Here is a 24,020-nt window from a genome sequence, read left to right as displayed (position 1 = left end):
GTGTTTATGGACATGCTATATGTCAAAACACCTATTTTTCTATTTGGAGGGTTTTGGTACATTGTTCCTTTAGATAAAAGATAAATAAACAAGAAAGAAAAAATACAGAAACATGAAAGACAAAGATCTTACTATTCATTTGATTTAATGAAGAAAGAGACAGATTGCAAGACAGAGATAAGAAAGACAGTGGGAGATAGAGAGGGAGAGAGAGAGATAACAAAAGATAGATTATTTTAATAACAGAGGAAGAGAGATAGGAAGACACAAGAAGAGAAGTATTGGGACAGAAAAGAGCAGATATACATGTGGAGGGAAAAGGGGAAGAGAGAGGATAACAAGAAAAAAAAAAAAAGAATTCTTCATATTTGTAGCTAGCATACGATATGAACTTTCTTCTCCAAGAGTTTAAAGCAGAGCGAAGACATATAGAACAAACAAACAGATACTTGAAGAAATGTTATGTTTAATCTAGATGTATATATCTCCATTCTCCCCTGAATCAAGGGAAGTGAAAACTGTGTGTACAGTAGAGCTCTCTATCTGTCATCGATACTTCCAGACATGATCAAATCGTTAAGCGCTGTAAAAACCCGAAGCTTTGGCTCTTGCGACAATCAATTTCAGTTTGTAACAGATTTGTCATCTATACTTTCTAGAGTAGATCAAATTGTTGAGCACTGTAACATCTGAAGATTTAGCTCATGTTTTGGGGTTTGTCATGACATGGTATTTACGTAAGGGAAGGGAAAAAACCTCCGTAAAAACTGATCAAGATTTAGCTGTAACTCGATCCCGCGACAATCACTTTGAGTTTGTAAATGACAGGGGTAAGCGTGGATGGAAACGAAGAAACCAAGGAGAACCAGAAAAGATATCCTTTTCACTCTCGCTAAAAGTCAAGGCAACCGGTTCAACAACCTCGACCATAAATAGCTTTCTACATTAGCAATTGAAACCTGAGCAGGCACAGGAAAATATCACCAACAGCATTTTACCAGCTCCGCACTTGGGCAAATATCCAACGGGTTGTGGCACGAGTCGGGTGTAATCAAGCCACTCTTCTCTGAACAAAAGAATCTTGTCTGAAAGAGAATAATTATCATTTTCAAACCTAGGGGAGCGATTGCGAGGTTGCAAATTTGTTTAATTTCCTACCTTTAATCATTGAGCATTGCTGTCTACTATAATTTTTTAACAATTTCAATTCAGGAAGTGCATTAGTTACCAAGGATATTTATTCCTAGCTCTCGTCGTATTTGACTGCCCTATTTTAGAGGGGAAGCAAATTTGGCCTTCATTATTGAGATATAAAGTTACAAGTGAGATCTAAATGCCATTCTTTGTTCAAGAATATATATGATCAATTTAGAAATTTAAAAATAGGTTAGGAAGAATGAGTATTGCTAATGACGTAAGGCCTGAGATGTAATGAGAAAGCTATTTAGAGGAGAGCAAAATCTAAAGAGAGGAAATTAAAAGTGGTCCATGCAACAAGGGTATGGTGAATTACTTGCTTGACTTTGCTACTGGGTATTGGGTGGCTATCATCAGCAAGATAAAAGGGGGGAAATATTGAAGAACTCTTGGGCACTTGCGTTTCTGTTTGTAGTTAGCTCTTTCATCTCAGATTAGTAATATGGTTTCTTCTTCATCACTGTTAATAAACATTTCCTTTTTTTACTGGAATGCCACAAAGAGTTTGCCTGTTAAAAGCCAAGAAAGGCGTTAATTCATTCTTTCATTTTACATTTAGTCAAATAATTTCCTTCTGTCTGTCAGTAGACAAGTTTTCCTTATTTCATTTCAACTTTTAGCATGTTTCTTCTAATTTATTTCGCTCTTTTTTTCTTCTTTGAAATTAGATATATACTCCCACTATTTCTTTACACAAAGTTCATTGCAAGTAATTAATTGATTGAAAATTTGATTTTACAATTTGAGGTTTCTTTCCAACCATCATAACTGAGAATGAAACAGAATCAAATAAACAGGAGTTCACTAACAATTTGGCACTTTCCCTGAACTCTCCTCCCGACATTTTTATCAGCGGGCATTCCATCGTTGCCATGCAGAACTCCATCCTGCTCACAAAATTACGACGTTGACATGATGATGCGCCCCTCTTTCTCTCCTCATCATTTTGAATGCTCTCCCACAAGCAAACTAACATGACCAGAACATACCTCACAGAGCTCGTTCATCAATGCCACAGGCTAGACTGGGGGCAGTTTACGAGGGACTGTGACTAGATTAGATATGTATGGAATCCAAACACGGCCATATTATGATGTCAAATAGAAGGTATAGCTAGAAGTCTGGATGCAGAAGAAATGTGGTATTGGTGAAAGTGAGAGCTAGGTCCTGGGTTTTGATCAGTGATTTGATAAATCCGAGGGATAGGTATTATATTCAGGTGTATCGATTGGGTACCTTCGGGAAGAGCATTCATTATAATGATGAGGCTTCCCTTACATGGATATAGATGTCATGGTCAAATGGAAACATCACTGGACTGTGGATCACATGGTTTGCAGTCCAAGTCCTTCCTTTGGCAAGACATTAATTTATATTTGCCACTCTCCATCCAGGTGTTAAATGGGTACCTGGTAGGGTACAAACTTTACATGGTTGGATTAGCATGTACGTGCTTGTATTTTCATTTCATTTCATTCATTTATTTATTTAATCAAGCTGTTAGGTAGGTAAAATAACGAGGGAAAAATTTTGCCATCTTCCAAGACATATAGTTTATCATGTGAACCCACAATAACTTTGGAATTCGAGCCATTTTGTCTGAAAAACATCTGCATTTCTATCACAGAAGAAGGAAGAAAACTCTTGTCATGTCAATAAATTCATTTTTCTCTGGGTAGTCTACACGCACGTACTCTAACTTGACACTCGACCATGATTCCTAAAGCCTGGAGTCAAACCTAGCTCTGCTGGTCTCTGGCATGGTGTGCAGTAGACCGTGCAGTCTGTATAGTCTCACAGTGCAGACACTCTCTCACTACACACAACAACTGACGAGGGTTAGTGTCTGCAAACTAGTCTTCAGATAGATGGTCACATGTTCTCATTCACATCACGAATAGCTACCTCACGTTCGGGTCATATGCCCAAGCGAGGGCTCCGGCCTCCTCGCTTCATCAAGTTGGAGCAAAATTTAAGACATGCGACCGCCTTTGGGGATAGATAATGCATTATACATAGGATGGTGTATGGATGAGCTTTAATATTCGTTACTCCCATCGGTGCTGTGAATCGTCTATTCTATTGTTGTACGATATGCGTGGGCACTGTGAAAAAGTAGTAAAAACCTTGTCACAGCACCAGACTGACTCTCCAATGACCCAAACATGCTTCTCCTTGGCCGTTCAATGTAATGTAATCTCTTTGTTTTTCCACTGTTGGTCCGGTATCGCTCTTCTTAATATGACTAGGGTAATTTTGTTTGCCTTTCAATAGCAAGGTTGTTGATTTAAATCCCTACCTGATTTTATGCCATTGACCAAGGCATTTTATATAAAAATTGCCTGTCTAGACCCAAGTGTAGTTAACAGGTAACTAAGCAACACAAATTCTAGGAATGCTTTGTGCAAGCTTGACAAGGTTTTTCAGTTTAAGCCAGGGGAGAAAGTATGAAATATTTTTTACTCTCTTTTTAGTTCATATATTTTAGAAATATATATAAGTTTTTTGATTGCGATACAGTTTGTTACTGCAAATTAACAAACTTGAAATGTTTGGATGTCGATCTGCACATTTTTTTTCTTCTCCTTCTTCAGTTCATGCCTTATAGACAATATATTTCATTTGATCTTCAGTACTTGTATAATTTTTGTAAGTATAATTTTGTTTGTCTTGAAAATTAATTATGTTTTTTCTCTCTCTCTTGACAGATAACTTATCCTGCATCCACCTGGGCAGAAAGGGAAAATGTCAAGATTATCATAGAGGCTGAATTCTGAAGAGGTTTCTCCCACAGGAGTCTACATTTGGTAAGCCTCACTGCATTCATTCTTTAAAACTTATGCATACTTGATTTATATCTTAAATGTACTTCAAAAGAGTTGCTTATTCGGTCCGCTCAGTCAGACTTGAACCCTTACACAAGTGATGAAAGTCAAGAGAGTCATACAACGATCTGATTGCGCCGCACCGCTTTCTTTTGAGGTCGCTTTCATATATACACTCTAGCCATACTCAAATTATTTTCTAAGGTCTTTGGTACGCTTTAAAGCCCCACTGCACTACTTATAGCTACTTGCGCCCTCTATATAGAAAACAATGCCTAAGCGGTACCTGTTGGTCCCCCAAGATCCTCTTTTTCTTATGTTAATTGAGAGCTGATTTGATGAGATAACCACCTGTCAGTGACCTTGCAGGGAGGTCTAATCCCCCTGGCCAAACTAGTACAGACTGGCTTTAAAGCCTTGTACAGATATGCCTCGGTAAACTGTGGCATTAAAAAAAAATCATGATATAAGTGTGATACCCTTCACATTTCTATGTCTTAGAACACAGAGCTCAGTGAATATGCGTCAGATCTTTGTTGCACGCAGTTGCCAATTCATTTAAATGTTTTAAAAAATGTAGCGGTTAATTGCAGCATAACTGAGTGAGGCTTTGTACATGTGCATGCTTGACTGTGTATATAGGAGACCATTCTGTTTGGCTTTTTCTTTGTTTTAACATAATGTTAAAGCAGTGGACTGAAGGTCCAGTAAGTTTCAAATGTGAAACTTAAAACCAAGTAAATATCACAGGCTGTCATGTTTGTCTTCAGAAAGGGCAAAAGTAACCTAAGTCTAAAGCACACTGTTTAAAAAAGACTCAAAGTGAGATAAAATGAAGAAACAAATTAGACTGATAGGACATGTATTATGTTTGCTGTCACTCCTGTACAATTTGTATGCCTTTTTTTAATGATATCCCTATATTTCAAAATCAACCCCTCCTGTATACAGTATTCAATCATTCTTCTCTCCCTTAGCGATTCAACATTTAGCTTTTTACTTTTAATTCAATTTGGCATTTCCATCATAATCCCAGATGGCTAGACAAGCCAAAAATCATTCCATTAACAAACTGTCAAAAAGAGACCGAAAAGGGTCTTTTGAATTATGGACAAATATTGATATTCTTTCTCCTTCTAATTCTCCTCTGGGCGACTAATTCTCTGCCTTCCATTAATATTAACTGTTGTTGCATTTATCCAACGTCGGCGCCTGCTTAATCCTCTAAGCATACTCCATTATGAAGAATAACAGGGAAATATTAGTTTGACATTTAAGGACTCAAATAAGGTTGAACTTGTATGTCTGAAAGTGTATATTTAGCTCCTTCTGTAGAGAGACTTAAAGGAATCATGCAGACCATGGAGATGTCTTACGAAAGTCTTGTATTCTTTAATATTCTTAGTTTTTTATCAGGTTTTGGATGAAAAATTGATGGTTCAACATTTTCTATGGTTGAAATAGCTCCGTAGTCAATTTCATCAAAGATAGAAGTTAAGGGTTAAGTTTGCAGTTGACCTTAATGTTATCTAAGAGGTTATAATAGGTGTCATACTCATAGTCAACTGGTTAGAAGCTCTTGACTGGAAATGCAATGGTTGTGGGTTCGATCCTGGACATGGCACCAATGTCCTTTGGCAATACATTAATCTACATTTGCTACTCCATACCCAGGAGAGAAATGGGGACTTGGTAGGATGTGATAGAAATTGCATGAAGCCCTCACTGCGACCATATGGTAGCAATACTCCCCAAGGAGTGGAAATTGTGCACACTGTGCATGAATAAATCTGATGACAGGGGTTATAGTAATATTAGTCAATACTGACTTCATCTGCAATCCGAATAAAATTTGACCCCAGGTGATTTAATTTAAGGGCAAATACCTTGCACCTTCTATATTAAAGTATCTGACTAAGCCGTGGTAGAAAATGAGGCAAAAATGGCTCCTCCAATTCTTCTCTCCCCCAAATATCAAATCATCTACACAGAGTCAGAAGGGCATTAACTCTATGTCAAAGTATGTGCAGTTATGCCCCTCTGGTCCTCAGCAGATGAATTATAAATTTGGAAAAGATTGCTGGAAGCAGTAGACCAGCGGCCATTGATGGAATAATGATCTAGTCTCACCCCTCACTTGATTTCCAATTACAATCTACCAAGGGACTCATTAAAATTGATTGCTACTAACCAATGGAAGAAGTATGGGGTTATAGTCCTGCATGTTATTATCTCAAAGTGCATGCGGTAGAGGTCACTAGCTGGATTGGGGCCTTGATCTACTTGAACATCGGTCATTTTGGATACCTTGGCCCCCCTCTTTAATACAAAGAGTTGATATTAATCGCAAGTACGTACATAAGAGATAGGAGATTGCAATCAATTGGAGGACTTTCGGGCCCTGATGTCTTGAATTTGCAGTGAGAATTGAAGTGTGCTATTTATACTTTTAATAATGAGTCAATTTTCATTAATAGGAATGGCTCCATGGGCAAAATACTTTCTGACATACTGATTGTCATGATTGATAATGATGATAGTAATTATAATAAAACATTAAAACCTGCTTTAATGACCACCTGTCTACAAAGACCACATTTGTTTAACCCTTGAAAATGGTTTCTCATATACCAAAGAAACCTGTCTACAAAGACCACTTGTGTCGCTATACACAGGTCTGAATGTATGCAAATTTGGAAGGTACCAAATTCAATTTGTATTTGAGTGGTGAATTCAGTGAAAGTGATTAATACAAAGAATGATGCATGTGTGACTGTAGCTTATTCAATTTGATAAAATAAATTAGAAACATTTTACACGCATATAGTGCTACACTGTTTATTTCTCCATAGGGTTATTTGTTTTCGTGTAGCGAACTTGGACGGTGCAGATGAGCCTCACAGAGACAACAATCTTGATCACTCAATATAGAGCTGCCCGAGCTCATGTTTAAACCTATGCATTACATGAAATTCATTTGCACTAGGATTCTATGTGTACATGAAAAATACCACAGAATTACAGTGACAGTCATTGCGAGCATATGTACATAAACATGACAGCGTATGAGTTAATATAGAACAGGATTGTTGATATAGGTATCTCAATAAATGATCCTCAAATCCACAACCCTGTCATTCCCTGGCAATGCTTGAGATCCATGTAAAGCCTGAGCTGCTTTAGAGAAGCAAAAAGATCATGGGAAAAAAGTAAAAGTAAACCAAAGATGAAATGTGATTATCCATTCAAATGTCATGATGAAACCAAGATTTTTTTTCTTTTGTGTTGGGTATAAAGACAATTATCATATTCAAGGCTACTATAGCCAACTCTCATGTACATACATATAATGCCAGCTAGCCTCATATAATTGCATCTGAGCGCCCCATTGTCTACTCATGACCTGTTCTTCCTATTCTAATTTCCTCCCATTATGTGAAATTCTGAGCTGGAAACTGCCCCAGGCAATTGCCCTAGAACATGTGATTCATACATCATTATCATCTATGCCATTGTGCTTGAAAAGTTGAATGGGAAAAGGACTGTGTCCTAGGGACTGTGTCATGCTTGTCTACATGTAGATCAAGTCTACGTTGTACTAACCAGCACCTGTAGATCGGATACCAGTTATAAAAAGGTACATATTTATTTACTCATTAGAAGAAGCAATTAATTGCATAGATATTTCATTTCTGTCAATGGTTGTGCCAAAACTTGCAGAGGTAACACTCAGTTTTAAAGGGAGTGTAGCATGACGAGACTACATTTCTTTCCCGTGGCCTGACTCACGGCCAATCGGGTATAATAATACTACGGACGATGCGACGGCAACAATCATGTGTGTGCAACATACGCGAAACCATAGCATGAGGAGAAATTTGGTCTGTTTCGGGAACGCTGACCATTCAGAGATTATGTCGTTAACTACCGTTAATCAAGTCCATTCGTTTACGCGCAGTTGTCCATATGAAGACGTAGAGGGCGTTAATTAGTATTTGTCAAGCTACACTCCCTTTAACATAAAATTTATGTTAGAAATTACTGTTATATAAATCATTGGCGTGATATCTATCCTAAACAAGTGAACTGAACACAACTGAATAGTTAGCTTTCTATCTTACTTAGATATGAACCTATGCGCATGAATGTATTTCATATTCATATAAAAAAAAATTGCATTTAAAAATCTTTTTGTAGAGAGAATATGCTTGTTTGATTTAATTAGGCCGTATCCTTGTAGAAATAAACCAATATAGATATGGCATGGACATACTGCAGTTGAATTGGTTCAAATTTGAGTTTAGGTAGGGTGATTAAGGGAGCGCCGGGAGTGTCAAGTCGGACAGACATGAGCGCTATACAAAAATCCAGTATTAGTATTATAATATGGTTGAGACCCTTAAGTGATGGTTCTATGATTTCAAGTTAATTTGTGCTTTTACCAGTACATGTAAAGAATTCCCCCCCCCCTACTGTCTCACTTCCCATTCATCTCTTTCTTCCTCTCTCCTTTCTCTATTTCTTCTTTTTTTTTCCCACCCCTCTCTATTTTTCTCCTTTCTCACTGATTTTTGGCTATTAGCAATAATAATAATGATATTAATGACATATATATAATAATAGTTAAAATAATGATGATAATAATGATAATAAGATGATGGTGATGACAATGATGATAATAATAATGATAATAATCTGGGTTAATTTAGTGCTTTGTGTGTGTGTGTAAAGTCTCTAAGTGCTGTACAGAAATGTTATCTGTACCTCCCATCTAAAAAAAACATAATTATCATGGAATCCACATTGGCAAAAGTCCTTCTCTTACAATATCACATCTATTTCTAGCAGTAGTAATTACTCCTATAACATAACACCCCTTAGAACCAGAAAGGCTTTAACTCCCATCATCTCCTACAGAGAACACCCTTCTGCCCCTCAGCGGCCCCTATCAGCACTCGGGCAATATACTGCAGTGGGGTCCTTCAGATGTAATTGCATGGCTATTCCGGAACAAAAATATGTCTGCTTCTGATTGACAGAGTGCCAAGGGATGAATATTGCAGTGGATTTAGTACTATTACAAGGACAAGCATACCGACCAGTCATAGGCGATCATGGTGGGAAATAGGTCACTAATGGCAACATGCAGGGTATGTCTCATTTTGTGAATGTGTGCGTCCGAGATGAAATCAGTGTTATTTCAGGTCTGTGTCCATTTACTAATGTTCATTGTGTATTGCAATTATGTTTTACACATGATGACTAATTTCCCTCTTGTCAATATTTGAAGACCCTTTTAATGTTTTGATACAAGTATGGTACCATTAGAATGTTGGGAATCATCATTAAAATAGACTACATCACATCACCGTCTACATGTACATCACCGCCATCATCACATCATCATCATCATCATCATCATCATCATCATCATCATCAACATCATCATCATCATCATCATCATCATCATCATCATCATCATCATCATCATCATCATCATCATCATCATCATCATCATCATCAACTTCATTATCTTATCATAATCATCAGCATCAGCATTATCAACAGCACATATGAGAAATACATTTGGTTATATATATCCATAATGCAATTTTAAAATTATGACAAAAACAAAGTTTAGAATCCCCCCCCCCCCCCCACGGGTATACATCCACTGAAGATGTGAATTCTCTATGATACTGATATTTTGCAGTCAATTTTATTGTAAGGCTCACAGATATACCAGTATTTACATTATCACCATCCTCATCCTTATCACCACCACCTTCAACACCACAATTTCAAGGGAAAACAATCTTGATGAAGATACAAAATAATTAAATAAGATTTGTAAGGCGCCAAATCCACTTGACAATTAAATGCTCAAGGCGCAGCTTGTGCAAAAGATGAAAAACATGATAAATATATACAAAAGTGCAATAGGAAAGGTACCATCATAAAACTTAAAGACTGCCAAATATACAACTTTACCAAGTACACATCTACTGAAGATATGAATTTTTAATATATATTACTAATTCTTATAATTTTTGTTTGTTGTTGTTGTTGCAATTACTTTTATAGTAAGCCTCATAGAAATACTTGTACAGTCAAACCTGTTTTAGTGAACACCTGTATAGAAAGGCCACCTGTCTACGAAGACACCATCTTTTGTTTTCCCTTGAAAATGGTTTCTCATTGAAACATGTACTAAAGGAACCTGTACCTAAAGACCACCTGCCTTTAAAGACTACTTTTCCTGTTTCCCTTGGGTGGTCTTTACAGACAGTTTTCACTGCACAAACTTGTGTATTTCCCTCTGAGGATGAGGGTTGTCCTTCTGACCTAAGATATCCATTACCAAAGTAGTATAGCTCTAGGACTTTCGGTGCAGTACACATTATCAAGATTACCTGTGGAATAAATAGCCCCAACACAAGGTATCTGGAGCAAAATTACAAGTTTGATCAACTTCCATTTGGAATTAGGATGATTAACAAAGCGGCTCTTTAAAGCAATCTATGATGTACAGCAATGATAGAAAAGTAAGGGTAACAAACTGGGATTTGAATGTTAATTGCACAAAATGCTTTGTTTTTTATATACATGTAGTTTGGATAATGGCTGCAACTGAATATATTTTGACCAAATATAAGTAAGATTGTCCATGAATTTTAGCTAATTAAGCTTTGAGGTATAAGCCATGTGAAAGTATTGTCAGTTTGTAGGGTATAATAGTGTCAATGACAATAAGTACCATGTTATGCTGTAGTTGCATATAAATTGAACACATATTATTTGAACTCTAAAAAAATCATTTGGTTTTGAAGACTCACATGTCATTACAAAATTATAATTAAAAAAGACACAATATTTAATACGAGGATACCAGCTAGGTTGTCCCACTTGTAATCTTGTATGCTCTCATATTCTGCGGACACTATAATTGCCAAAATGCATTTGTGTGTTTGGCTTCATCATGAGGATAGCTTAATTCTGAATTAAGTGAGTCCTCTGACCTAATTAAATTGATCAAATACTAAATGTTGTTCTCATGTAGCCTTCACACTCATATGGCAGCAAGATGTCCCATTCTAAGCTGTCGTTATGTCTTTGCCTGAGTGACTCTATGAAATTTATCTATATTGAAGAAGAAAAAAAAGAAGATAGTCCAAATTATTTTGCTTGTAATAACTTTTTTTCCACTGAGAAAAGTGTACCCAACCTTCAAAGACATATCGCAGACAACTTCATGCAAAGAGATAAATGTTATGTCAATTGTCAAAATTGTATGTTACTTCTTGCATATTCTTTGTTGCCTTTATACCCTTCTAGTGCTTCTAGAGCTTATCAACTTCAGTTATGATAATATGCATTTCTATCATTATCTATTTAATTATTTATTGAAGTCCATCTTCTAAAGCAGGCTCATACTGATTGGACTACCCTTTCGAACTCCATGTACATGTTTGTGTAGTAAATTAAACCATAAATACATAAAATGAAGTTCCCCTTTCCAGCAGCTTTCCAAAAGCAGGAACCAGGCAATTAGGCTATGACATGGCTGCGCCCAGCGAAGCGCATGATTAAAATTTGACTTAATAATAAGACCATCTGGAGCAATGCATTACAAAAAAACATACTTATATTTCATGACCTGTAAACTAGGTTGAGTGTGCCATAAATTTGGTAGTAAGCAAAGCTGAAATGGGTGCGTTCAGGCCAGTGACCTACATTCATTGTATGGTTATACAAGACTTGCATAGCAATACAATAAGTTATTACATTGTTTTCCAGCATGAATGTGGTGAGAAACGTATAACGAAACGTGTAACGAAACGTGTGACGAAACGTGATGCATAGAAATGTTTGTTTGAGTATTGTTTCGAACAAAAAGCTTGATAAAGAATCAGGGGCCTGTTCTAGTCTGAATGTTGCATCATACATAAATTGTAAAACTGATCAGTGCTCATGTTAACTGATCAGTTCTCATGTTAACTGATCTCTTCAAAACAGTTTTCATACAACATTTCTTTATGATGTTGCTGTCTAGTCTGTACAACCCTTTTGCTGTATGATGATTCTTTATTTGACGTTTCTTTATTTGATATTTCTTTATTTGATGTTTCTTAAAACAAGTTTTGTATACATTTTGTATAGTCTGAACAGGTCTGGAGTCTGAAAACGCGTGCTTTCTAGCTAGCTAGGGCACCACTGCAGGAAGCTAATTATGGTATGCATATATCGCAAATTGAATATGATCGTAAGCTCTACTCTGAATCCAAGCTCATTCTGCAATAATGGATTTTCCAAAATTTGAAATATTTCTTTTGTTAATCACTTGCAGGACTTAAAGCAATGTTGCTATGAATATATCTATTCTACAGGATATTTAACTCTCTTTAAACTTATGCAACATATCTACCCCACTATAATCTTATTTTTAATATAATATAGTATATAATATTACATCAAATGGAATACTGTTCTATCAATTGTAGTATTATTGTATAGGGTTTATCATAATCTCATAATGTGATCTTTAATAGTATAGAATGATTTTCCATTCAGAAAAGACTTACCACAGCCTTGAGAGTTGAGAGCATTTAATGCAGGATGAATTACAAAGTTGTACATGGGTAGAAATGTCACCGAGAGCTTCAGGGCTGAGAATCGTAGAACCGCTTATGACATCCACATATTAAATGCATTTTGTATAATTAAGTGTGTGTAAGTCTGGATGAATGTGTCTACTCCGGAGTAGACTGAAATTTGTATTATCAGGATTATCCAAACCTCGTCTGTTTTTTCAATACCATAATGCAGGTCGTTCATGGCCGTTCATGCCACTAGTTTCCTTTAACCATTCCTTGCATTGGTTTTCCAATGAACAGATGGTGGTAACAAATCTACCGAATATACTATTTTTTATAGTTCATTTTGAAGGAAAAAATATTATCTAAAGATCATAATTGAGAGAACAGTGGTGAGAGCAACCAGTGGCATGAATGGCCTGCCATAGTTCAAGTCCAACTTAAGTTGATCTTAGTCTTTGTGAAACACTCCCCTGGTGCTACAAGTTATAATCATTGAAACAATTCATGAAATGCACAGAATGCATTTTGTATCATTAAGTTTGTGTGACTGAACATGAAAGAGGATACTCTGCAATTGCTTCTAAAAGAACAACCAAACAGATCAAATGGAGAGCAGAACAATCCTAACCCTAGTCTATTTATTCAATACCTTCAAAAGATCTTGAATTAAGTATGCCTGTAAAGGTATAGAAAAGATATTATTCATTCATGAGCAAGACTTTAAATGAATGAGGATACTCTGTAATTGCTTCTAAAAGAACAACCAAACAGATCAAATGGAGAGCAGAACAATACTAACCCTAGTCTTTTTACTCAATATTTGAAAAAAATCTTGAATGTAGGATACTCGTAATAGTACATTAAAAAAAAAAAATTCATTCATAAGCAAGACTTTTTTCTTAAAATTAAATCACTTGAAATTTAGGATTCTTGAAAGGCCCCAGTGAAGGATCAGTTACGAAGGCTTACACCAGCAGAATGTCACCAAGGGCTTCAGGCTGTAATCATTGACACAATTTATGACATGCACATTTTCTATCATTCAGTACGTGTGGCCGGCATGAATGACGATGAACTCCATGCGGTACTGCAAGAGAGTGCATGAAAGAGAAAGTCTGTCATTATAAGAGATGCATTTTTCTCAACAGGAAAAGTTCTATCATTTTGCTTGAGGTTTCATGGGATTTGAAGCTTTATTAAGTGTGGAGTTTATACCTGTTTAAAGGGATTGGGTGTCTTTGCCTAAAAATCGAAATTTCAAAAACTGTTTTCCCAACGGTTTTTATAATACTACAGTCTATTTGGGAAAATGAGTATGGTTAAACCGGTCACTCTAAGATTTTTACTTTTGGAGGCACTTTCTGGTCATTTCGAAGCCCAATTTTTTAGGGATTCAATATTACACCATATCACAGACACTAATAACACGTAGGGCCATGCATCTCAGATTTTAAAAAACTGGAAACATTGTTAACCCGTTCACTACTGAATTCTCTAATTTCCATAGGCTTAATACAGGGACCGCCCGGTTCCCGTAGCCAATGGGTTAAACAATGCCTTTTGGAAGGCCATTCAAGGAAAATCTGAAAAGTGACAAAAAGTGTAATACGCTTCACATTTCTGTATCCTGTAACACAGAGCTAAGGAAATACACGTAGGACCATTGTTGTGCACATAAGGCATTCATTTACACGTAATAAAGCAAAGCGGCCTTTTTTGTTGCGGTTGTGATAATGAAGAAATATATTTTCATCATTGTCTCACTGAGAGATAGATATTCAACTCTGTGGATGTTTCTGTATCCAGACCTCGTAATAATGCACTCACCAATCAGCTTTTTGTGTATGATAGCGTCTCCATGAATTAAATTCATCCTACACACATTATGCGTTTCTATGTCAGGCATCAACAAGTTTTCGCCTACCAAAAGTAAGTTGTGATCAAATTGAATACAGCAGTGAACTTGTATCTCCTTAAAATGGCTCAGTGAAATATGCTGTAGAGATGCAATGATTTTTTTTATGGTTTGTGTTAGGTTATTCATTCTGTCAGGAAATGGACGGCAGGACTGTATTTTTCATGAATATTTTTAATCGGTCATTCTCGTTCATTTCTACAATTGTAGCCATTGATAACACTTAAATATGAGGGAGGTGAGGTGCTAATAAAAACCTTCTATTCCACATTGTATGATATATCATAGGCTTAGTGTCAATAAGATTATTCATGCATTAGCCAAATTTGGTCGCTAGGCAACTAGCAATCCCACTATAGTTAGCTCCGTAGAGGATAGTTTGATGAATCATGAATAGTACTCAAATGTCAAGCCAAAGTCCCAAGAGCAAGAGACAGACATAGAGAGGCAGAGAGAGAGAGAGAGAAAATAGAATGAAAGAAAGAAAGAACGAGAGGGGAGAGAAAGGATTTTTTTTGTGTGTGTGTGTTTTTTGTTCCATTTTAAAGACAGTCTACAATATTATTGGTTCCGTGTCTGACAGTTTGATGCATTGTGAATATTACTCAAATGTCAAGTCAAAGTTTCAAGAGCGAGAGAGAGGTGGACACAGAGAGAGAAAGAGAGGGGAGAGAAAGGAAGAAAGAAAGAAAGAAAGAAAGAACAAACGAACGAACAAACGAAAGAAAGCAAGAAAGAAAGAAAGAAAGAAAGAAAGAAAGAAAGAAAGAAAGAGAGAGGGGAGAGTTGGAAGTAAAGGAAAGAGAGATGACAAATCCTTCTACAGTTGTCATTTCTTTATTTAATACTAATTTTTTTTTTTTAAGGGAATACAGCAGAAAGTCATTGAGATGTGGGCAACTCTTGTGTAGCTCGTCTTGTCAAGTCTATAGGCATTATCAGCAAAGTTTGTGAAGATGAGTTTGGGTAATAAAAATATGTTGGAATTTGGCATTTTATAAAACAGGTTCTAGAATGTAGGCATTCTATTTGGTCAAATGAAAACACAAAAGCCATGCATAATTTTTTTTCCTTCCATGCCTACTGGCAAAAAAGTTTCCATCAAAAAGTTTTTACCCATTGCTGGCTAAAACGGATAATGCATGGCTTAGGTGCAGGTATGTATCTCTAACGCATTATAAATCAAGATGCGATGAAATGAATGTAGCGTCAAATGGCAAGGACATTGATGCGCCCACTGAGAGGAACATTATACTGTTTAGTTTATCTCATGTGTTGTCATTTAATAAAGCACATGGTGCCTCTATACTGTGCGACTGTTGGCATTTCGATCTGGTTTGTTCATATGGCCAACCCTTTTTTACACAACAAATTATTCATGTGTTGAAGCTTATACATTGGTGATATGCACTGCACTAGCTCTGTTCGGTCACGATGAGCTGGATAATGAACTCTACAAGCTAGGCTCTTTCATTATCCCATTGTGATTTAATCTGCGTGCAGTTCATATTCAACAATGCACTCACAAACATGAATTATTTGTATTTTGTTTCCCCTGACTTGATATGACAGTCAAAATGTTTACGCTTCATGAAATTATTCCATCATCATTTACATTTTAGTTAGTCATGGTTTTGATAAAAACACTAATTTACATGTACCCATAATCTTGTCGTCGACCTTATAATTCTACGGTCATTTGCAGTGCCAGCCCCCGTCTTATAAAGAGATGTGATGCAACCTATTTTCAACTTATATCAATCGCAACTATGTACATAGGGGATAGTAGACTGCAGAGTTGCGATTGATAAGAGGAAGCAACTTTTTATAAGATGGGTTCCTGAACAAACATGCTTTACTTACATTTATACAATTGCTCCTAACAGTCACTTGCGTGACCAGAGAATGGAGGATGTCCTTGCAAGCTCTTCTGCCAAGAGGAACAGACTTCCTGACTCCCCGATGAACTGTATTATGACTAAAGGGTAAACGTTGACATGTGCAGCTGTGTGATGGATGGGTATTAAGCAAGTTCCTGTGTTGGATTGACTGATAGAAGTCTAATTGGTACCTAATCACGACCATTTGTCATGGATTCAAGTGTTTATCATAATTAAAGCATATCATCATTCTGCATCTGTTGGTGACTGAAGTGGAAATCATTTATTACAGAGATATGGAAAATATTTTTCATTGGGATATGCGATGATAGTTAATGCTTTTAAAACAAAGAAATGTTTCTTTGCAATGTTGGTGTTTGCAGGCTCAGATGACAATTGAAAATTAAAGATATCGTCTGATGGGCGTTGATAATTATACTCTAACTCGAGGTTAGTACCCTTCAGGCTCTAAACAGACGTTATTATCATTAGTGGCCCAGAGTGATCTAACTCTTGCACTTCTTTCTCCAAATATATAAATGCCAGGGCTATAATATGTTACCTGAAGTTTTCTTTCAAAATTTGAACCAAGGAGAATTTCCAAGAACTTCCTAGTAAAATGTTCAAATCATTAAGTGCTAAAGGCTTCCTATAGCAATTACAATATTCTATGGGGAACTATATTTTTTAACCTACTTAGCAGCCTTTTCACTTTCTAATAGGATTTTTTTCTTTGTGAAATCGGTTACATCCGATACCTTCCACAAACTCCTGAAAACCTAAGGAAGTGTGATGGCTCAGTGGATAAAGCCGTGGTCTTTGAATTGAAAGGTTCAGGGTTCAAGAACAAGTAGATAGATGCATTATAGGACCCATGGATTTGCCATTTATCTGTGTTGAAGAAAACCCTCTGGATAGACGTCAAGCCATAAGTCCCCTGGTTGATGATTTACAAAAGATGTGTTTCTTTTTTAGTCTCTTCCATGCCACAAAGTTTTTGAGTAATTGGTAAAAAATACCTTCGAGAATTGAATGCGAAGTTCTAATGAGTTTTGTGACTTTAAGTGTAAATAAAATAAGTTGCATGGGAATGAATTTGTTATGGAATGAAAATGGTGTGATTTCTATTATTTGTGGAATAAAAGTAGCCATTCTGAACCAAATAGGACTTTAACACTTGGGCTGGAGTAACACTGCAAGAGTGCACTAGAATGGCAGGGTGCAAGCCTGTTTGGAGGAATGTTATGCAGTCAGTGTCCAAGCTTGAAGAAGGAATGTTGCAGTCACAGAGCTACCAAGTGTCACGCATTATGTGTGATGTCACACATTTTGAGGGTCTGAAAACGCTCTAACGCAAGACGCGCGATTTTGAAAAAACACTTTACGTGTGTATACTCACACCGAGTCATGAAAATATCACGCATAGCTGATCTTTGAACTTGGCGTCTCTGCAGTCAGTGTCCAAGCTGGGAAAAGATAACGTGATAGCTAGATTCCGAGTCCAAACCAAAGATTTTCAACACTCATATTCTTATGTGGGATTTGCCATCCATGGCATGGAAGGGGTAGAAGTCAGGTATTGTTACATCAACATATCATATCAAGAAAGTTATGATGATGAACCTAATTACCATCCCCTTTTCTGTACATGGAGGCTTGTGGGCAGACACAAATCCTTGGCAGTCATGGTGCGTAATTATAGAGTGTCTGAACAAAGAGACAGTCAAGTCTGCTTGCAGTCTACTCCACCCCATGCATACGTAGAGGTGTATAGAGGTCGGGTGGATATGTCAACGTACTGTGGATCACAAGGTCTGCGGTGCGAGTCCCGCTGTGGTACTAATGTCCTTTGGCAAGACATTAATCTACAATTGCCACACTCGACCCAGGTGATGTAAATGGGTACCTGGCAGGAATGAATGCCTTGAAATGCTAGAGCCCCGTAATGACAGTCATGCTCAATCTAAGGTAATAACTGTGGAGTACCAGGAGTGTCAAGTCTGACAGACATGAGCGCTATACAAGAACCCACTATTATTGCTATTATTATTATACGCTCTGGTCTAGACACAGCTGTGCGTGAGTGTGTTTTTTTTTGTTTTTTGTACAGACATGTATCAATCAGATATGATTATTTACGTCCTGGGACTGACCTTTAACGCCACCATCCAGGACTTTAACATGGAATTGTATTCAAGTGTCAAATTAGAGTCTGTGCCTACAGACTACTTAAAGGCAGTGACGATATGAGCAAAAAAATCAACCCTGTTTCAGTAGGAGTGGTCTTTGGAGAATGATTGAGTCCTAGGGGGTGTTTCACAAAGCCTTTCTTCAATGACAAATATCAGTGACAAATCTGCTGATAACCAATCAGAAGCAAGGATTTCAGTAGCTTATAACAAAAACCGTCATTCGTCACTGATGTCAAGTTTTGTGAAACACCCCCCTGCTCCTCTTTCTCGTCGTCGCATATGCAACAGGGAAGGTTCTGCGGCCAAGGGCTCTTCTATGAGTTGATGGAGTGGTCATCAAGGATGCTTGTAGTCGCGCCCCTGGTCATGGGACTGTGTGATCTGGCCGAAGATCGATTGCAAATTGGATTTTGATTACAGTCATCGGTCAAGAGCGGCCGGGCGGCATGGCAGCAGAGATACGTACCGTAACCCAGAAGAATACCAGTAAAAAACAATTTCTACCTAATTGTAGGAAGCTGAGGAAGTATAGAGGTGTTTTGGTCTAGTGGATAAATCAACAGACTGTGAATCCTCTGACGCTTATCCGAACTAGGAAGTGCGATATTTTTTAGTTTTTAGTTCTCAGTTTTCAGTTTCAGTTTCAGTTACAGTTTTGTTTCTAACATTGCACAACGATTCCACTAAGTTAATGGTTAGCATGAACATGGATTATATTAATAGAGACAACAAAATAAAATAAGAAGGTGTGTTACTTTATATCAATTTGTTTGAATGCATTGGATTAAAAGACTGAACTAAAAAGAAGAATGAAATATGGCTGGGCCTATGGTAAAAGCTATGCTTGTAAATTATAGGCCCCCAAGGGTAGTGGATTTTATGATAGTCTTTAAAATAGAGGGAACAAAGCAATTAATGTAAATTGCACTAACAACAACAATATGCTCTCCATTCCAAAAAAAAGCGTTGATTTAAATAGATTTCATGAAGAACATATGGATATGAAGTACTTCTTAGATAAATTCTATGGTAATTTTTTTTGTTTAATTGCATTAAAATAACTGATCACAGTAGTCTATATTTAAAGCTTAATCACTCATGCACTATTACATTGTATGCATAAGTAAAGCTGCATAGAGAACTTGATTTTTACTTCTCAACCTCCTCGTCTTCCTCCTTCTCCTCCTTTTTCAGTTGCAGTACATGCTACCATTGGGTGTATTGCCATAATTCTGTTGGCTTGACAAAAAAAGATATATTGCCTCCAGACAAGTTGGCTAGCATCTGACCCTGGAAAACCAAGATTACAACATTCATCTCAAATTATTTGTTCTTTCATAAGATTTCACTTTACCAGAATGAAAGACTCTGAAATAAATTGAATTCTACAGCAATTAAGTATCATTCATCAGTCTGATAAAATGTTGAAGGAATATATCATCTTGATTTAGTTTAAAACAATTAAGTTTGATGAATTGGAAATAGAAGGCATTGGTAAAAGTCACTAGCAAACTAAGATTCTCTCTTTCTAGTGTTAGAGTTAAAAGCTAATGTGGTAGCATTATTGATGCAATGCATTAGTTCCATTCAATTGAAGCCACTATCCTAAAAGGTTAGAATATTATGTTGTTTTATTTTTAACAGGTAATATTGATTATCTTATTCAAGACTGGAAATGTGTAATTTTGCAAAAACAAGCATCTGTGGAAAGACACCCCCCCCCCCACCCCTCTAAAAAACACAACACAACACCAAAGCGTTTACAGATTTATTTTGTTCTTTGTTCAAGAAATATGAAGACCAATATTATTGATTGGGTGGCTTAACCGCCTAAGGCACTGATGATAAAAAATTGATCTAGAAGAAAAATGGTATACAGTTTGTGAATATGAGTTCATTCAACCCTTGTGGGGGAATAAAAGGATAAAATGAGAGGCAAGGATGGGTATCAGAAATGGCAATATTAAAGGTAATACAAAGTTTTGGTATGGGGTCATGAATTTGGTTCAAATGAACATATTGGAAGCATATGCGATCCGTAAATATTCAATGATCGTTGTCGCGGTTGAAATCGAGTCTGAAGTTATGAAATTGTCAATAATAAACTCTTTATGTTGTATAGCACCCTCTCAAGGTCAGTATATTAATTAAGCTATAAAGCAATATTTCTTGACTGAAATCGACCGATTAGCTATTCCCGTTTGGAAATTATATATCACAACTACATATTCTGAGATGTGCATGGTCGCAGCTACCATTGTACGGCAGTAGGCGATATTTGAAATTTATTAAAATTTACCGGGAGCACCAGTAAATTTTTATATTCCATTTTTCTCGAAAAGCAGAAGTGTTTTAGGGGATAAAAATTAGTGTGCTTATAATACATCCACAGGGGAATCCAAATATATCAAAATTGTAAAGAATCACTATCCACCCAATTTTCAAAATTTACCAAAACTTTGTATTACCTTTAACCCTTTCACAATGATAATTCCATATTTTGTGATTTAGATCAATTACTTTTGATTCAGAGCCTAAGAAAATATGCCAGATCCATGAGTTAGAAGGGCAAAATTTATGCACACTTTGTATCTATTTTGGTCTTGTGGCAGCTGTTTAAAGGAAGGAGAGATAAAGAGAAAGAAAGCAACTTCAAAAGAGGAGAAAAAGAGGAAGGTAAGAGAGAAAGAGAGAGGAGAGAGACTGTGAGAGGAATGAAAAACCTCAGTGAAAGAGAGAGGCAAGAGAGAAAGAAAAAACAAGAGCAAAGGAGGGAAAAGAGATTTGCAGAAAATTGTAAGATAGATGAGAGCAACAGTAAGACTGATAAAGAGAAGAGAAATATAGAAAGAGATAAAGAGACAGAGCTAGGCAGAGACACTCTGGTAGATCCATAACACTTGCATACATTGACAATCAATTCATCAGTTAGGAAGACTGAAGTAAAGATGTTCATTCTAAAGTCTACAATCTTCTCTTTCTCAGTGTAGTGCTCAGTTAATTTGTTTATCTTCCATCTTCCGTGGCAGGAGATAAATCATTTCTGAAGAGATAGATTTGTCTTATGAAAACAAAGCACATGAGTATTGACAAGTGTAACTGATCTTTGCAAGTACCTATTTGTATCCTTTATCAGTCTTGTCTAGTGGAATGTCTGAGCTTAAATTGTACACAAATTTGTATGTGGAGTAGAAATGATAAAGTAATGTACACAGAAAAAACGATTGTGAGTTGAAATAGAATTAGGTACTTGAAATCTTGATTTAGCTTGACTATTGTGGTCAAGTTTGTACTGCTTACATGATTTTGGTCACTCAATGATAATTGTTTTCAGATGAGACACCTTAGCAGTCAGTTAAAATTCACTTTCCATTGTAAAAAATAACAGTGGCCTCTGTGAAGACCATAAAATACACTACCCTTTCTTGATTCATAATGAATATTATTTTCATTTTTATTTTTCTGCAGGATGATTTGATGTTTCTCTGCCTCGACATCAAACCTCTTCATGTTCTAATTGCGTAAAGACTTACAGGTAAGCATTTCTGAAGTCATTTTCAGGCATGTAAGATGAGTGTTTAGATAAGAAGTAAAAAGACGGTGCTTATATTGTCAGGCATCTAATCATCTACTGAAAGCCAGAAGGGCAGTAAGTTGTATACTTTAATGTGAAAGCAGCCCTTTTGACTTTTAACAGATTTAAGGATCTATGAGGTTCAAAGGTTTCTTGGGTGTGTTGTAGGCCACAAGCCTAAGAACCAATCCATAGGGTCTCTGCATTTTCATATCTACTCTGGATATATAAGCAAGTATTTATGTTGTGTGGATCCATTTGACACAAAGATTGGAAAAGGTACTTTACGACTTGCTGATTGTCAAGAAATGGCTTTGGATTTGTCCACAGTGATGTGAGTTCTGAAATGTAAGGATGATTTATAGTAAATACATTAATATCTACTGTAGATATACAGATATCACTGCTGTAAGGACTTTTGAAAAATCAACAACATTTTGTCACTCAAAAAAAAAAAATCCTTGTTGCTTAAGATATCTGTTGAAGGCAGAGAGAGGTGCACGTCCTTCGCAATGGTGCAAGCATTCTTGAGATTGGTTCTAAATTTAAATTGTTGAAGCTCGTCAAGCAAACAAAGTTATGTCTCTTTCAGTGCGTGCTCCTTGGTATGCAGGCTGTAATTTGCTAACAAATTTAATTTGTCAGAACCCTTTGCAGTTGTTTACGGGAGGGATATACTGTTACCGGGGACTCTGATGTAACAACAAGGATAAGATATAATTTGATTAGAGGGAATGCGATAGGTAAACAAATGGAGGAACAAGCAACAAGGCGAGAGAGAGGGGGAGAGAGAGGGGGAGAGAGTGAGAGAGAGCGAGCAAGCGCTAAGAGAGCTTAGTAAGGAGGGAGAAATGGGAGAGAGATGACGAAACAGAAAGAGTTTTAGGGAGAAGAAAAGAAAGGAAGATAGAGAGAGAGAGAGCGAGCAAGAGGAGGTGGAAATAGAATATTGGAGGAGAAATGAGGGGGGAGAGAGAGAGAGAGAGAGAGAGAGAGGGGGGTGGGGGAGAAAGGAAGTGAAAGGAGAAATTATAGGAGAGAGGAAAAAAAATTAAAAGAAAATAATGCCTGCAATGCAATGTAGAGAGAAACTTAGAATAAATCAGAAGCATAGCTATGGAATACAATATATTTCAGGATTAAGAAATTGTATGGAGTGAGGTTTATTACGTACCTTTAGTTACCCCCAAAAAAATGTTTATAGAAGTATTATGAATAGATGTGGAAAGGGTGCTTCTTCCAGATGAAAAAAAAGAAAAGAGATCAAGGAGATACCATATGAGAGAATGAGATGGGGGGGGGGGGGAATTTACCAAGACATTAAGAGAAAGAGATGCGATGAAATTGGCAACAATAGTCAAATTTGACTAATAGCCATTATAATACCAAACAAAAAAGAAGAAGAATGAAAGAGTCAAATGTCAAATCTTTCATCAGAACAAAAGATAAGTTGTGATGACAGACAGGACAGGTGTGTAATAGACCTTTGGCAAATAGATAACAATTACAAACGAGAGAGGAAGGTTACATTCTGCACACCAGGTGATGTCAGTATTTATAGTCTGATGGCATTACCTTAGTGGTCTGTTTAGACTATAAAGAATCATCTTGCAGGAAAAAGGGGCATTCACACAAGAATTGCTTATTTCTGTAGCCCTCCTGCATCTAAAGTATGTTAATTATGCATTCAATGTATTCGTTTAAATTCAATATATTTGTTTAATATCGTTTATTATCTGTATAAAATTATATACACTTGAAATATTGTATCAAGCCATATTATGTTCATGAAAATGTATGATGAAAAAAAGAAAAAAGATGCAGAAACCAATAAATCAAA

General features: G+C 36.5%; 1 long non-coding RNA gene across 1 annotated transcript; it reads left to right on the top strand.

The window, feature by feature from the left end:
* Positions 1-3,959: 3,959 nt before the first annotated feature.
* Positions 3,960-23,434, top strand: LOC115920750. Its single transcript, XR_004062516.1, has 2 exons — positions 3,960-4,004; positions 22,075-23,434. It is a non-coding gene; the product is annotated as an uncharacterized LOC115920750 (long non-coding RNA).
* Positions 23,435-24,020: the final 586 nt, after the last annotated feature.

The sequence above is a fragment of the Strongylocentrotus purpuratus genome, unplaced genomic scaffold (genome assembly GCF_000002235.5).
Source record: "Strongylocentrotus purpuratus isolate Spur 01 unplaced genomic scaffold, Spur_5.0 spur5_scaffold_9, whole genome shotgun sequence".
Taxonomy (NCBI): domain Eukaryota; kingdom Metazoa; phylum Echinodermata; class Echinoidea; order Camarodonta; family Strongylocentrotidae; genus Strongylocentrotus; species Strongylocentrotus purpuratus.
Note: the sequence above shows the minus strand (reverse complement) of the source record. Positions and strands in the feature narration are given on the sequence as shown.